The 13944-nt window shown below is 32.4% G+C and overlaps 1 protein-coding gene and 1 long non-coding RNA gene across 2 annotated transcripts in view; one reads left to right on the top strand and one right to left on the bottom strand.

The window, feature by feature from the left end:
- LOC146992935 (uncharacterized) overlaps positions 1-9609 on the bottom strand; it is a 50552-nt gene extending 40943 nt beyond the window's left edge. Inside the window, exons 1-2 of the long non-coding RNA XR_015039056.1 lie at positions 9549-9609; positions 115-279 (exon numbers count right to left, since the gene is read on the bottom strand). This is a non-coding gene — a long non-coding RNA (uncharacterized LOC146992935). The remainder of the gene's footprint in view (positions 1-114; positions 280-9548) is intronic.
- The window catches only part of LOC118189519 (uncharacterized), a 112017-nt gene that overhangs the window by 22864 nt on the left and 75209 nt on the right, over positions 1-13944 (top strand). The window lies entirely within an intron of this gene.

Here is a 13944-nt window from a genome sequence, read left to right as displayed (position 1 = left end):
AATTCAAAAGTTCAGCATTGGAAAAGTTTGAGATGCAGGCAAGGTTTAAATATTTTGTACCATAATGCAATACAAATGCTTAATTGAGAAGAGATTATGAAAAAACTTGCTCACGAAACATAATTCCAATTCATAAGCCTGAAGTAGAGGATACGCGACATGAGCACCGACGTAGCCATAGGGAGCCGCAAAATTCAGGAAAGGCAGAAGCTGTGCCGAGTGGTAGAAAGCCTAGTACCAGCCCTGAAGATAATCCCATTTAGCTCTCGGTAGACTAACCTATGCATGAAAGATAAAAGGAAAGATGGAAATGAACAAACTACGAAATTTATTCCATCTAAGAGAATTTCAGCCAACGATGGAAAAACATATTCTGATAATTTTAGGAAACTCAAATGGTTTTAATATGAGAATCATGAGGCCCACCAGCAGCAGAGCGGTAAAGTCGCTGAACACTGGTACTTCTGTCTGAGGCTCGAATCCGGCGAACGGGCTGGCTGCATGTGCGTTTTCGTGGCTTTCCCGATGTTTGACGTGTATACAAGCCAGTTTCCCTTAGAAAGGTCCTCCATGAAGGCATCCCTTCCCTTAGGCAGATAGTCCTGCAGGCTTTGCCGTAACCACAGAAACCATTATCGGATAAGATGCACCAACCAATTTTCTACAGAAAGATGCATGTGCTAACTTTGTCTACTAAATATGTTATTTCGATCTCTTATGACAATATCCTTGTTTTCGATCTCTTATGACAATATCCTTGTTTTCGATCTCTTATGACAATATCCTTGTTTTCAAAGTAAATATTGCGAATAATTTTTTTAAGTATTTTTAAAATATTCTATTTAGTTCTTTATTTATTGAGATCATTAACCTAAAAGACAAAATTCTTATATTTAGAAAATTTTACAGCAGTCGAAATGAACTGATTATGAGAACACGTTTTTTAGCTGAAAATATTAAGTTGACAAGTAATTTTCCTAAAGAAACCTGTTTGGCGAGTGTTGTCCTATAATGGAAAAGATACAAAATTTATGAGGGAGGAAAATGAAACGCTATAATTAGTTAAATAAAGTGTTAATAAAATGCGTTTCAAGAGGAAATCCTAACCGTAGTCAAACAGAAATGCTACATAAAATGCTATGATTTTCAGTTTCTAACTGGTGAATGCATTTGATTTAACTATAATTTAAAGGCACTAACTTAACACTTAAATATCCAAATGGTATGAATGCAATAAAAATTCAGCCAGAAATATCTAGCTTTCAAATTCATGCTCTTTCATTAATGCTGGACACTAAAGCAGCTACAAGCAATAATTTCTTTAAAATTATTCACTATTGTAATTTAGTTCCAATTGTACCCAAATTTAGAAGCAGCGTTAAGAAGTTTTTGACAGTTACGTTGCTAGTGACGAAAGAAATGTTAGAAAAGTTTAAGTAATAATGAATTATATGAGATCTTCACCTCGTCAAGAAAAATTGTCAAACATGGCCGTTCTCTCTATAGCATATAAATTAAGCAATCAAATAGATTCTGAAAAAATATTGACGATTTTGCTTTGTCAAAAGCAAGGAAATTGGAATTATAAAATATGCTTGGAATGTTTCTAATATAAATGTTGGAGCAGGTATACTTATTTTACTTCAAATGTTATCTGCCATTTACCAAAAAAGCACATTTTTAATGCGTTTCAGCTCAGAACCATTATATATGTTTTATTTTGCGAATATATAAAGCTGTGATTAAATACTGCTGTAAGAGATACGATATTATAGAGATGATTTGAAGCAGTTGTTTCTCATCAGTATAAAAGTATATATATATATATATATATATATATACTTTTATATAAATAAGATATTTTTTAGTGCTTTCGCATGTCTTCCAACATTAATTTTAACGTTTTTTCGCGTGTTTACAATTTTTTTCCCAGTTTTTCCAGATAAGTTATTTATTAAATTCTTCTTAGTTCATATTTTAGTAATACAGCGTTGAACTATTTCGTGGAGCTACAGCTCCTGGTAACTTTTTAGCAAGATCGCTGCAATGTTTCTACCTACTATTATTTCGTATCTTTTTGCAGCATTATGCGCAAAAAATTTTTGAGACCAAATAGGTCTTGCGTCTCTATACTAGTTAGCTTTACAATTTCTATTTCAAGTACTTTTATATAAATATATATACTTATATATATATATATATATATATATATATATATATATAGTTAACTTATACTCTATATGTGATTGTATATATATATATATGCACAATAGTGTATGTTTATATTATGTACACAATTTTGTACAAAAATGCATACATTATGAAAAAGGCACTGAAGGCGTAGAACGTAGATATATAATGAAGTGCAAATTTAGCAGCCGAGGCAGATTTATTTCGATTTATTTCGACTCATCTTTATTTCGATTGTAGTTAAAAACTTCTTGGCCACAATTCTCTGGTGCCTGTTTCGGAGTAGTTACATTTCAGAAATTAATTGCTGCGATAGGAAGAAAAGCATCAAGCAAAGGCTTAGCGAGAACAAAGAAGCAAAGGGCGCAGTTGTCCAGTATGGCAACCTATTAAGAGAAGGGTTTAAGTTCTCGAAACTTTGAGTTCAAGTTCCGAATTAGCTACGTCATTAGCGTTATGCAAGCCAGGTGACATAGATTGATCTAGAAATGACCCAGTCCAGAAGAGTTAATTCTATTTTTAGACTAGAGAGGGGGAATTAGAGGCTATTGCTACCTTAAATTATAATTTTGAGATTTACATATATATAAAACCCCTCTTTCAATAAATAAATAAGCTTGCATTGTATATAGATGCGCGCATTTACCACTTAGCCTAAGATGAAAAAGTATATAGGCACGGCTTTGCTGGTTAAAATAACGTTTTATCACTAGCAATACATTGATCAAAATCTATCAGCTAAATAAGACATGAACATAAAACATCTACAGATAACAAATGAGAATTCATAAAATTTAATGAAACGCATTAGAGACTACAAAAATTGATAGCAAATAAACTGTTTTTGTATAATGAATTAAAACTTCACTTTTATTATTAAAATAAGCGGTTAACAACGTATTCTTTTGAACTTCGAATCTCCTCCGTCTCTCTTGATTTTCTATTAAGGCTTATTTATACTGTACTCGTCCCAAGCAAACTGTCTTCTACTTAGAATTTCTCGCTTCCCATTATAAATTAAACTTTCAATGATTAATACTACTTTCGGCAGATACATGCCTATTAGCATTTTTAAATGCCACTTGTAAAAGCGTGATAATAATTAGTTTCAAGTCTGAGGGCGCATTATTTTGTGAAATACACGCATTACGGATTTATTTAACAGTTGAAAACAAATAAATATTTTAAAAATGAAAAGAAAAAGTAGCGTTTTTACAATAAAAATATATTTAAACACAATAATATCAGATTACTAACGCAAATGCAATATATCTACAGGTATTTTTAAAGGTATTCATCAGGACAATGAAATTATTAATTAAAAAAATTGTATGAAATGTCGAGCTAAATTTCTCATTGCCATGGATTTTTTTTTCAAAACCGTCTAAATTTAAACTTTAGCTCTTCTTTACGAATTGTTCATTGTTAAGTATTTTAAAGTAAAATATGAATCACAGTCGCCTAACTCTTAATTTGTTTTTAATGCTTATTAATTTATTCTGGCCTTTCTTCCATTTGCAATGAAAGTATGAAAACGTTTTTGGAAAATATTTCACGAAAGTACGCTTCAAAAACTTGCTGAAAATACCACAGCCGAATCCCAGGGCTCTCATATTTTCAGCAAGATAAATTTGTCAAAAAATAGAGGATGTGTAATAATAAATATATCAAATATACTAAATATTATATTTTGATATAATATTTAGTAATAAATAATTAAATGTACATATGCTTATTAAGCTTCCGCGCATATTATTAACAAATTCAACTTTTATTAACAGGGAATCAGATTTGCATTTATTTATTCATATTTTGGACGTAGGATTTTTTAAAACTATCTAAAATGCATAAATTAATAACTTACTTTACAGATTATTTTGCTTTTTAAATATTTTGCTGTAATATTATGAAACCAAAATATTAATTATTTTTATCAACGTTTCAACAATAATTTAGCTCATGTATTTTATTATTATTTAAATTTAATATTTTAAAAGTATTTACACTAAATTCATATTTTATTAGGTGAATTTAGATTAATATATTTAGATGGAATAGATTAAAGAAAATTTACAAAATGAATTTTGTGAAGACTTCAGATTCTTGAAATAGCAGATGTAGTGTCATGTCATTCTAAAAGTAACGCTAATAAACTATGAAGAAAGGTTTAGAACGATTGAGTTTAAAAGTGGCCATATCACGACGTTCCATCAACGTTAACAAATTGCTAAGATGCTACGGCAAATATTTTGCGTCTTCGCTACGTTGTAAAGACGTCGTAAAAGTTACCGCGATCTCATAGCAACTTCTGGGACTAGTTTACAATGGCTTTGCTACGTCATGTGTTACTTTGGTGCAACACCAAATTTGGGATTGTTATTTTATTGGGTATAATTGGACAGGTGTAAGAATAGGATTTTCTAAATTTAACCAGCATAGATTTATGTTATATTATGTACCAAAATATTATATTTAAATATAGTTTATCATTAAAAATTGTTATTGGCTTCAAGTAAAATACCACTTCCTCTTGTTCATTAAAAATAACAGGTAAAATACCACTTTCAATTGCCAATTTCATTGAAAATCTAATCAACTCTTTATATGAATGCGGAAAGCGAAATAGAAATTTTTAGAAATGGCGAAGAAAGATCTTCACATACGTACAGAGAGACACGCATGATTTTACAAATATTTAAAACGTGTTACGAGGACTATAATTCGTGCTTATTCACTAAAACCTCACTGTCGAAATTTTAGACCGAATATATTATGTACTATGTATTTAGGTTGGCGAGAGATAACAATAGAGCAATAGTTTAATCCAGAACTTAGGTTCTTTTGGCATCTAAGTTATTTTGTCCTTTATGTTATGAGGTATTTTTCCCGTCTTCCTGGCGTGGTGTAGTGGTTCTGCACACTGGGCCGGTATCCAGAGGTTCGTGGTTCGATTCCCGGCGAAGGTGTTGCTAATTTTTCATCTTGCCTGCTTCCAAAAATACCTAATGTCTCTACAATGTATTTATTAACAATTCTCTAGTTCTGCAAGCTCTAAAACATTTTTATATTTAAAGTAAAAACAATTAAGTGTAATCCAAAAGCAGAAGCATGCGTGCATTTCTGATCCATATACAATCTGACGAAATAAATTTAATTGTTCTGCCCACAGGATTTTTGAATTATACTGTCAAATATGCACCGTTCTTTTTTTCCACTGAAATTATATTGTATTTCCCAACTTTATCAATTAAACATCAGCACTTTGTTTTTCATCAGTCTGCACTAATGAATTTTTTCTTAATTTCGGCAGTATTGATATAAAAGGTAAAATATGCTAGCAGTTCTACTAAAGAAATATTGCACTAGCAGAATCAAAAGTATTCGGATTTCCAATAAAACCTGCATAACATTTTATTATGTTTCACAACTTTTCGACTTTCAGTTAAAATTTTAGTTAATTCATTTTGAATTTCAGTTTAGGTTCAAAAGTTAATATATTTTATTTGTTAGATTTCTTAAATAAACTTTGTGTCATGTTTAAATGTATGATAAAGATCGCTTTCTTGAAATATTTCAGCAAAAATAAGGGTTAACACTTTAGGGAAAATAAGCGAATAATTTTTCTTTCGAAAAAAAAAAAAAAAGAACTTTAACCTTCTGCTCTAGTTTCAAATTGAAACCAGACCAGAATCGAAAAACCTTACTGAAAATGAACTAGAGAGTTAGTTTCCAATCACACTGAGTTAGTTAAGGAAAACTTTATGTGAGTTCTCGTACAGAAGAAAACTTCGAAGTGTGTTAAAACCGTAATAAATTTTCGCAAAATATGACAAGATGAAAGAAAAATCAAAACTAGTAGAATATGTTTACGTAATCATTAGTTCTTTTTTTTTGTATAAAAAATAGCTCAATGAAATGCTTAGTCATTAAATAAAAACTTGTCAAGGAATGTCCCCTTGTGCCTGTAGATGTAGTGTGAATGGTTAGTAAGTTCACCTAACAAACTGGAAGATCCCTCGTTCGAATTCTCGAATTCCCGCGGAGGCACGGTCGCTTTCTTACATTGGTCTTTAGAATGGTTCCTGAACTAAACGTGATGGCAGTAACTTATCCTCACCTGAATTTCGTCCAGTAATTGGATCTCATGACTACCCCAGTCTCCTTGCAATGGGTTAGACAATAAGAAATTATCGCATTCTTCCGTGCGTGCTTTTGGGGTGTAAATTATTGATACGTCCAACTAGTACAGTAAGATCCGGGATTCGAATCTTAGCAAGGATCCAGCTGATTTTTGCTATTTCATTATGCATCGACATTCTTATAATGTCTGCAACTTAGCAATTAATCATTATCAGTTTTGATTGTTTATTCTATAGTATAAGTCATAAGTTTTATTTTTCAATATTACGTTAATTTATAAATGAACTATGGTTATGCCTCTTATTTATGGTATGCGTTGAAAGTGATTTTGCTAGCGCACATTAATTGATGGGTAAGTTAATCTAGTTAAGTAAGCTTTTCCTGTAAGTGATACCTCATCTGTATCCAAATCTTTCTTAGCCCTAAGCATCATAGTTTCCAGTAAAAATTGTGCATCTTGTTTAATCTTAACTTTTAACTATAAAAGTTCACGTATATCGCTTTAAGCAATATTTGTTTTCATATTTATATAAACAATTTCTTATGCAAATGTTTTATGACAAAACTTAGATGGTAGTTAAAATGTTTAAAATTCGCTGAAATAGATTTATAACTTTTAAATTTATTATTCGTTAAACAGCAGCAAATGATTTCCTGAAGCAGTGGTATGCAGACAAGTATAGAGAGATAGCATATCTTTGTCAATTTTCTGTAATTATAGTATGGGTTGTTTGTTCTCTTTTCTTGTGTTTCGAATTGCCTTAGGATTATTCGTGACTTTGTTTTGTTAACTGTGGTCGTCGTACTCGGCATTACCCCGGTTAATCATAAGATTCGATTGTAGTGTATTACTTTCAGTTAGTTTGAAAACTAAGTGAAATGTTTCTCTTCTATGTGAAAGTCGACAAAAATGCCGCTGAGTGACATCATATGATTCTTTTTTAGGGATTAATTCATTTGCAGATGACTAATACACGAGACTTATCATAAGACGTAATTTCCAAATTAGCTAAGACAAAGAGAACGGATAGAAAGCTCAGTTTAAGATGAAGTAGACAACAAAAATTGCCCTTTTTTTGTAGACAGTAATCGAAATGCCGAATTCATTAGAGCATTTCTGTTATTGCCGATCAAAATGAGACGCGTAATCTGACATACAACCACAATGAACATGTTCAATAAAGCGAATTCACCAGAAATAGCTGGTAACGATGTTGGTAGTCCATCATTTTGGCTTTATTTTGGTCTGGAACAAGAGTTTTGAGTAAGTACCGCAAAGAATTGTCTTTGATTCAACCAACTAGCTTAGGACTGGATAACAGGGAATCTTTCCCTCACTATATAGCCCGCCAGCGGTCGAGTGGTAAAGTCGCTGAACACTGGTAGTTCGGCCAGAGGTTCGAATGCCTTGAACGGGCTGACTGCATCGGCGTTTTCGTGGTTTTTCCCGTGTAACGTGTACACGAGCCAAATTCCTTTAGAAAGTAATCCACGAAAACATCCCTTCCCTTAGGCAGATAGCCCTCGAGGCTTTACCGTAATCTCATTCCCCCCCCCAAAAAATTCCTCCACTATATGAAATTCTGCCTTAGAATCATGTGCGGAGATGCGGAAATTTAGCGTTAGATTCTGCATTTATTAGCGATCATTACATATTCGGATTTCGAGCCACTTTATTCGGATTCGGCCACTTTTATAATTTTTTGGAAGTTTTCTTTTCCTTTAATAGTTTATAAATTCAAACCTTTTCTTATGTATCACCAAATTTTGTTCTAAAGAACTACACTAGACTGATACACTTTACCCTTGCATCAAATTAAACTTCAGTCCTAAACAAATGTGAATAAAACTTAAACCCCACTTATTCCATATAATTAAGTTATATGTCATAAATAATGCAGTCAAGGGTTCCAACTTTAAATCTCTTGAAAAAGTAGAAGATTGAAGTTAAAAATTTAAATGAATTAGAAATCCAAGCTATAAGAATAAATGAACAGGATATTGAATCATTAGCTTAAAGTAGGAAACAAGTGCAAGAAATTGTTTGTGTTTCTTCACTTTTGCAAATAATTACTAGTTTCCTCACACATGTCAATTTAAAAGGACAGGCGAAAGAAATTCCTTAAGATAGTGTTTCTCAGAATTTTTAACATCGCGATGCACTCTCATTTACAGAATGATCATAAAAATTTCAGATTATTTGAAAATAGGTGTTCGAGATTGAACAATACAGCTCTCACGGTTACGGTTACAGAGGAAAAATTTCGAAATTTTCGAGTGGCAACACCCACCTTTTTCATGCGCAAATTCATCAGCGCATTGAAAAATCATCAATTGTGTTGGAACGATATACGTACGACGAAAGTTGGCTTAAAATATTTGCAAAGAACAGCATTGTAAAAGACCAGTGATAATAAAAGACAGGAGACGGCCCCCCCCCAAAAAAAAACTTCTGCTGGAATTACAAGTTTACAACGTCTTCACATTCGCAGACGATAACGCATTGCATGCACGAGATTTTTGACAACAATAATGAATGCAATATTGCAGAGGAATCTATATAAATTTACGTTTTATATCATCTTTCAGGTCTGCCAAACCTCATGAAGTTGATGCGTACACCTTACATTTCAGGTAACCCCAAAAGCAGGAATCCATCGGAGTGAGATCAGGGGATTGTGGGGGCCATGAAATTGCAAATTTAACGGGAAATGTCTCTATCTTGAAACATTGCACACGCTGAAAACTTTTAATTCAAATAAAAGGGTTTTTCCCCTCTTCTCTCTTGAGTTGTCAATAGCACATTAGAAATGTTTCATGCCGCCAATTTTCACTATACGTGTATCGTTCAAACGCTGTTTAGGGTTGGTCAATGCGCTGATCAGTTTGCGCAGAAAAAAAGTTTGTGTTGACCTTCGAAAATTTCGAAATTTTTTCACCCTAACAGTAACCGTGAAAGCTCTGTTGTTTCAAACATCACAGCCTCGAGCGCATACCTTCAAATAATAAAATCTTAAATTTCATTTCGATTGACTGAGCGGATAGGCCACTGGGGTTTCATATATCAGGGAAGTTTTTTTATGACCACCTTGTAGATACAATTTGTGGCAATCCACATGTATGTATTTGCTCTGAATAAAAGAGTTGAGCAAGGAAACAAAATTACATAATAAGGTAAAAATTAAAAATTAATTAATAATATTAAATTATTTACTTACGATCCAACATAACTTTTCTCCCGGCCCAATGCTGGATTGAGACTCACACGTTGGAAACCGCTGCTGGAAAGGTTTCAACAAGCTCCGTTAGGACCCAAACTTCATTTCAAATAAAAATAAATAAACAAATAAATAAAAATAAACTCAGATTTTGGATTCTTTCCCATTTTGAGACCGGTTACACAGTTATAACTGTTGTTATAATGGGATTTTCTTATTCCGTAATTATGACGCCCGCTATTAACCGAGCAGAATAACCCCTGAACACAAGTACTTCGCTTGATTTTATTCCAAAGAAACTAACAAGGTGACAGCAGTTTTCGTGGTTTTTCCCTACATATAATATCAATAAGATAGACTTTCTTAAAAACTGCGTCAAGAAGGCCCCCATAATCCTCACTTACTTTATCGTAAGCAAGTTGCTAATCAAAGCCCGTCCTAGAGCGTAAATAATTGAATACAAGTAAAATCTGTTGCCATTTGATTCGGTCTTGGGAGTAGCAGAAAAGAACAATCCTCTTTGTTTTTACCGAATAAAAGATTTTAAAAGTTTTTCAAATTTGGTAGAAAAATGAATTAATAATATAAGCCATCTAAAAACTGTCAGAACATATTTGCACCTGGAACGCTAAGGGAGAATTTCCATGTGCCATGGTATCGAAACCATCATGGCGACAGATGAAAGGAAATATTCTAATTACGGATTTCTGCAAGAATCATATTTTTATTTCTCAAAGGCATAAAAACCGCTTACATTAAATAAATGCTGGAAAATGAAATTATTTGAATGCATTAAATGGCATGTTTTTTTTAGAAATTCGTTTAAGCAGTGATAGTTGGAAAGATACATTAGAGCTACTTTCCCTTAATCTGAAATAAAAATAAAAGATCCATTTAGATTAGTCCTTTCCCCCCCCCCTCCCGAACAAATCCTGGGAAATATGTTCGTCATTTGGATGTGAAAATAAATGCATACAACAAAGCTAAGCAAAAGTTTCATACATCTGTATTGCAATGCATTTTAATACCTACATTCCAATAAAATTTTACGTGCTCATACTATAGAAATAAGTAATGAATAATCTCCTGAATTCTTTTACGCAACACTTACATGGTTACTTGCGCCCTCGACTAGTGTAAACGTCATCTGCTATGCACAGCTTTAAAATTTAACGGCATTTTGATTATAACTGCTTATTTAATTAGAGAAATGTTCTCGAAGACGTATACCTAAAGATCTGAATACAGTGGCAAAGGAATTTCTCAGGGAAAGTAGTGGATATTTATATTTCACAGTTCAGTACTTTTCCTGTTGAAAGGGAAGGGATTATTAAATTATAACGAACTCCGTGAGAGTTATCCACCTAAAGGCGATGGGTACCTTAATGAAGAATAGTCTAAGGAAATACCTTATTGTGTGAGGTATTACCGCGATACCGCATGTGTGCCCTAGTAGTGTAAATGGTTAGCACTTGAACTAGCAAGCTGAAGTACCGAAGTTCGAATTCCGAATGAGAGAACAGTTTATAAATTGGGAAACCAATACTTCAAATCCCAGCTAGGACACAGTTAACTTATCATGTCCGCTGCGTAGAAAACCCTAGTAGTTTCTATAATTGTGACTTAAGAAACAGGTTTGAGCTACGTCAATTATATTTATACTAAATGAGGCAACCAATCATTTCAGTCAACGTCTTGCTAGAGCTTTAACCACTCGGCAGCTACTTTTAAATATTCGAAATACTACGCACCGAATGTTTTTGCATTACAATATATATTGAGATCCTTTATTTTCATTGTAAAATGAATAATTACTTCGAAGGAATAGCACGATGAGAAAATCTGAGTTAAAAAATGATTGGAATAATTTAAAATTAGAAACGACTGGCCATCGAAATGATTCAATGCTACTTTAGTTTAACTTTATCGATGTGCTGCGTTTCTCTTAAGCAAAATTTTACTGTAACTTGTGCATTATACGAAATGAAAGAGGAGAAATGGTAATAACTACTTATATTTAAAATAGATACGATACTTTTACAATCAACTTTTCGGATTCTTTATCATCTCCTCTTAAGATGCATATATGAAATAGTATTTACGAGTCAGTTCCCCTTAGAAAATCTTCCACGAAAGCATTCCTTCCCTTAGGCAAATAGCCCTGGAGGCTTTGCCATAATCACACACACACATATATCAAATATTCGGCAGGGCCATTAAATATCGCTTAGCTTTCGTGAAACCGTCATAAAAATATTCAGTATATATTCAGTAAAAATATTTTTATTTGAGAAATTGAACAACAATTTTGTTTTCTCGATGAAACAGTTGTCTAAAATCCATGGCATATAAGTAGCGTAGCCCGTCAGTCACAAGCTTGAGAAACATGGGTGAAATAAGAATTGATGTTTCTCTTTAAGTTTAACAAAAAGCTCAAGATGCTTTAGATTAAACAATAGCCTGACATAATGAGAGGAATGATTATTGTCATTTGATATCGAATTTGCTTTAAATTAAACAGCAGCCCGTCATATTTAGGGAAACAAGGGATGAGGAGTTAATTACTATAATTAAGAAAATACACAGAGAAAGCAGTAACATCACAAAGAAATAACTGATTGGAAGTTGCCTAAGATCTGTCTAATATTTGTAAAGATATTCTGGAAGGAAACGCCTTGGGAGAAAGTCGAAAAAGTAATCATTTAAATTGAAAACAATTTATCTTTAAATTCAGTTCAGCCATAGATATTTGTAGCAGCAAACATTTTATATATGATAATAAGGGATCTGATGTCTCATAGTAAGTAAACCTCAACTGAAATCGCCTGAAAAGGAATAGGTAAAATATCCAAGTATATTGTATTAAATCAGGAAAATACTTTTCGAAATACAAGTCAAATTGATACATATTTGGAATATTTATTGAATTTTAAACTTTCAATTATTTAGAAAGACTTTTAAAATTAACACATTGTATTTTGCGATTAGTAGATTTTTTCCCTCTTTTCCGCCGTTTTTAGAAACCGCGTGCATTGAAGATCCTAATACAAAAATTATGTATATATTTTGAATTTTTGCACGCAATCTATTCTCTTACCTTGTCATGTACTTTAAATTTTAACTAGATTATTGAACCTATCCAGAATGTCCCGTAGTGGAGCGCTATAAGGATTAATCGCCAGATTTCTAGACACTGGGTAAGTAAATAATCAATAGAATATCAGTGGTTCCAATATTAATGCAAAATAGGTTTCAAGATTTAGACAAAGTAATTTAATAAAAGAGGAAAATACTTTAAAATCTATAAAGAATCGGCGTTGAGACAAGTAGAACATTGAAAGGGTTAGTTAAATCACGAATATTTTCCTGTTAGAAGAATCGTGTCTCTCATAGTGGGTGAAAATATATTTTAAATTTATTTTAAGAAAATAAAATATCTGTCTATAATAATAAATTCATAAGTATAATTAAGCTTTTGCGAATGGCCGGGGTATACGTGGAAGATGAGAACGTACTTAAGGAGATGGCTCCTGTGTAAGCGCTGAAAGAAGTCTTATATTAGAAGACAGAATGCACCTGAATAACTTCTTATAACCAAATTACCACCGACTTCTAGAGTAAATGTTCTCTGTAAATTCAGAACCACAATGCATAAAACATTGTTAAAATACTCCTTCAGCACAGTCAAAGTCTTGACAAGGTCTCTTTAATAACTTTAATAACCACAGGTCACGAATACCCATCTTCCGAAGTAACTTTGTAAATTCCACTACAAATTTTAATATTCCATACATATTTTTGGCTGGGCCTAGCGACAACAGAATGTTCCTCCAATTGAGTACAAACGTTGATAGTCATCTAACAGGCGGTTTTATTGACTCAACTGATAGCAGGTAAGTAAGTGTTGCGTTAGGGCGCTCTGAATCTGTTTGCCCACTGCATTTGATATAAAGTATTTTTTCGTTTTTTGATTTTTTAGAATATGAGCTAATCATTTTAATTATTTAACAAACTTTTTCTTATTTTTTAATGACAGCTAAGTCTAAAAGTTCGCTTTTAGCTTTCAGAGCGCTATGTTGTAAACATTCTATCCTGGAAAAAATAACACCTGTCCTATTTTTCCTGAGTAATTTTATTACTTTTTAATATTATGTTTCTTTGTTTAGTTATACTCGAGGAAATATTTTTCAGCAGCATGTCAAGTATTAGAATAGATAGATACATTAGAATGAAAGTAGGCGTTAAAAATTCTACATCGTCTTTCTCAATTTTTTTTAATTTTTTCTGTAGCCGAATGACAATAAAGAAAGTTTAATAAATCATAAAAATTCGTGGACTTTATCTTTGAATGAAATGACGAAATAAATGAAGGAAGCTTTACGATTCAGAAACAGCA

Source organism: Stegodyphus dumicola, chromosome X2 (assembly GCF_044657685.1).
Source record: "Stegodyphus dumicola isolate Sdum_Otavi_A_Nest chromosome X2, ASM4465768v1".
Taxonomy (NCBI): Eukaryota; Metazoa; Arthropoda; class Arachnida; order Araneae; family Eresidae; genus Stegodyphus; species Stegodyphus dumicola.
The sequence above is the reverse complement of the archived record's forward strand: the minus strand, read 5'-3'. Positions and strand labels throughout refer to the sequence as shown.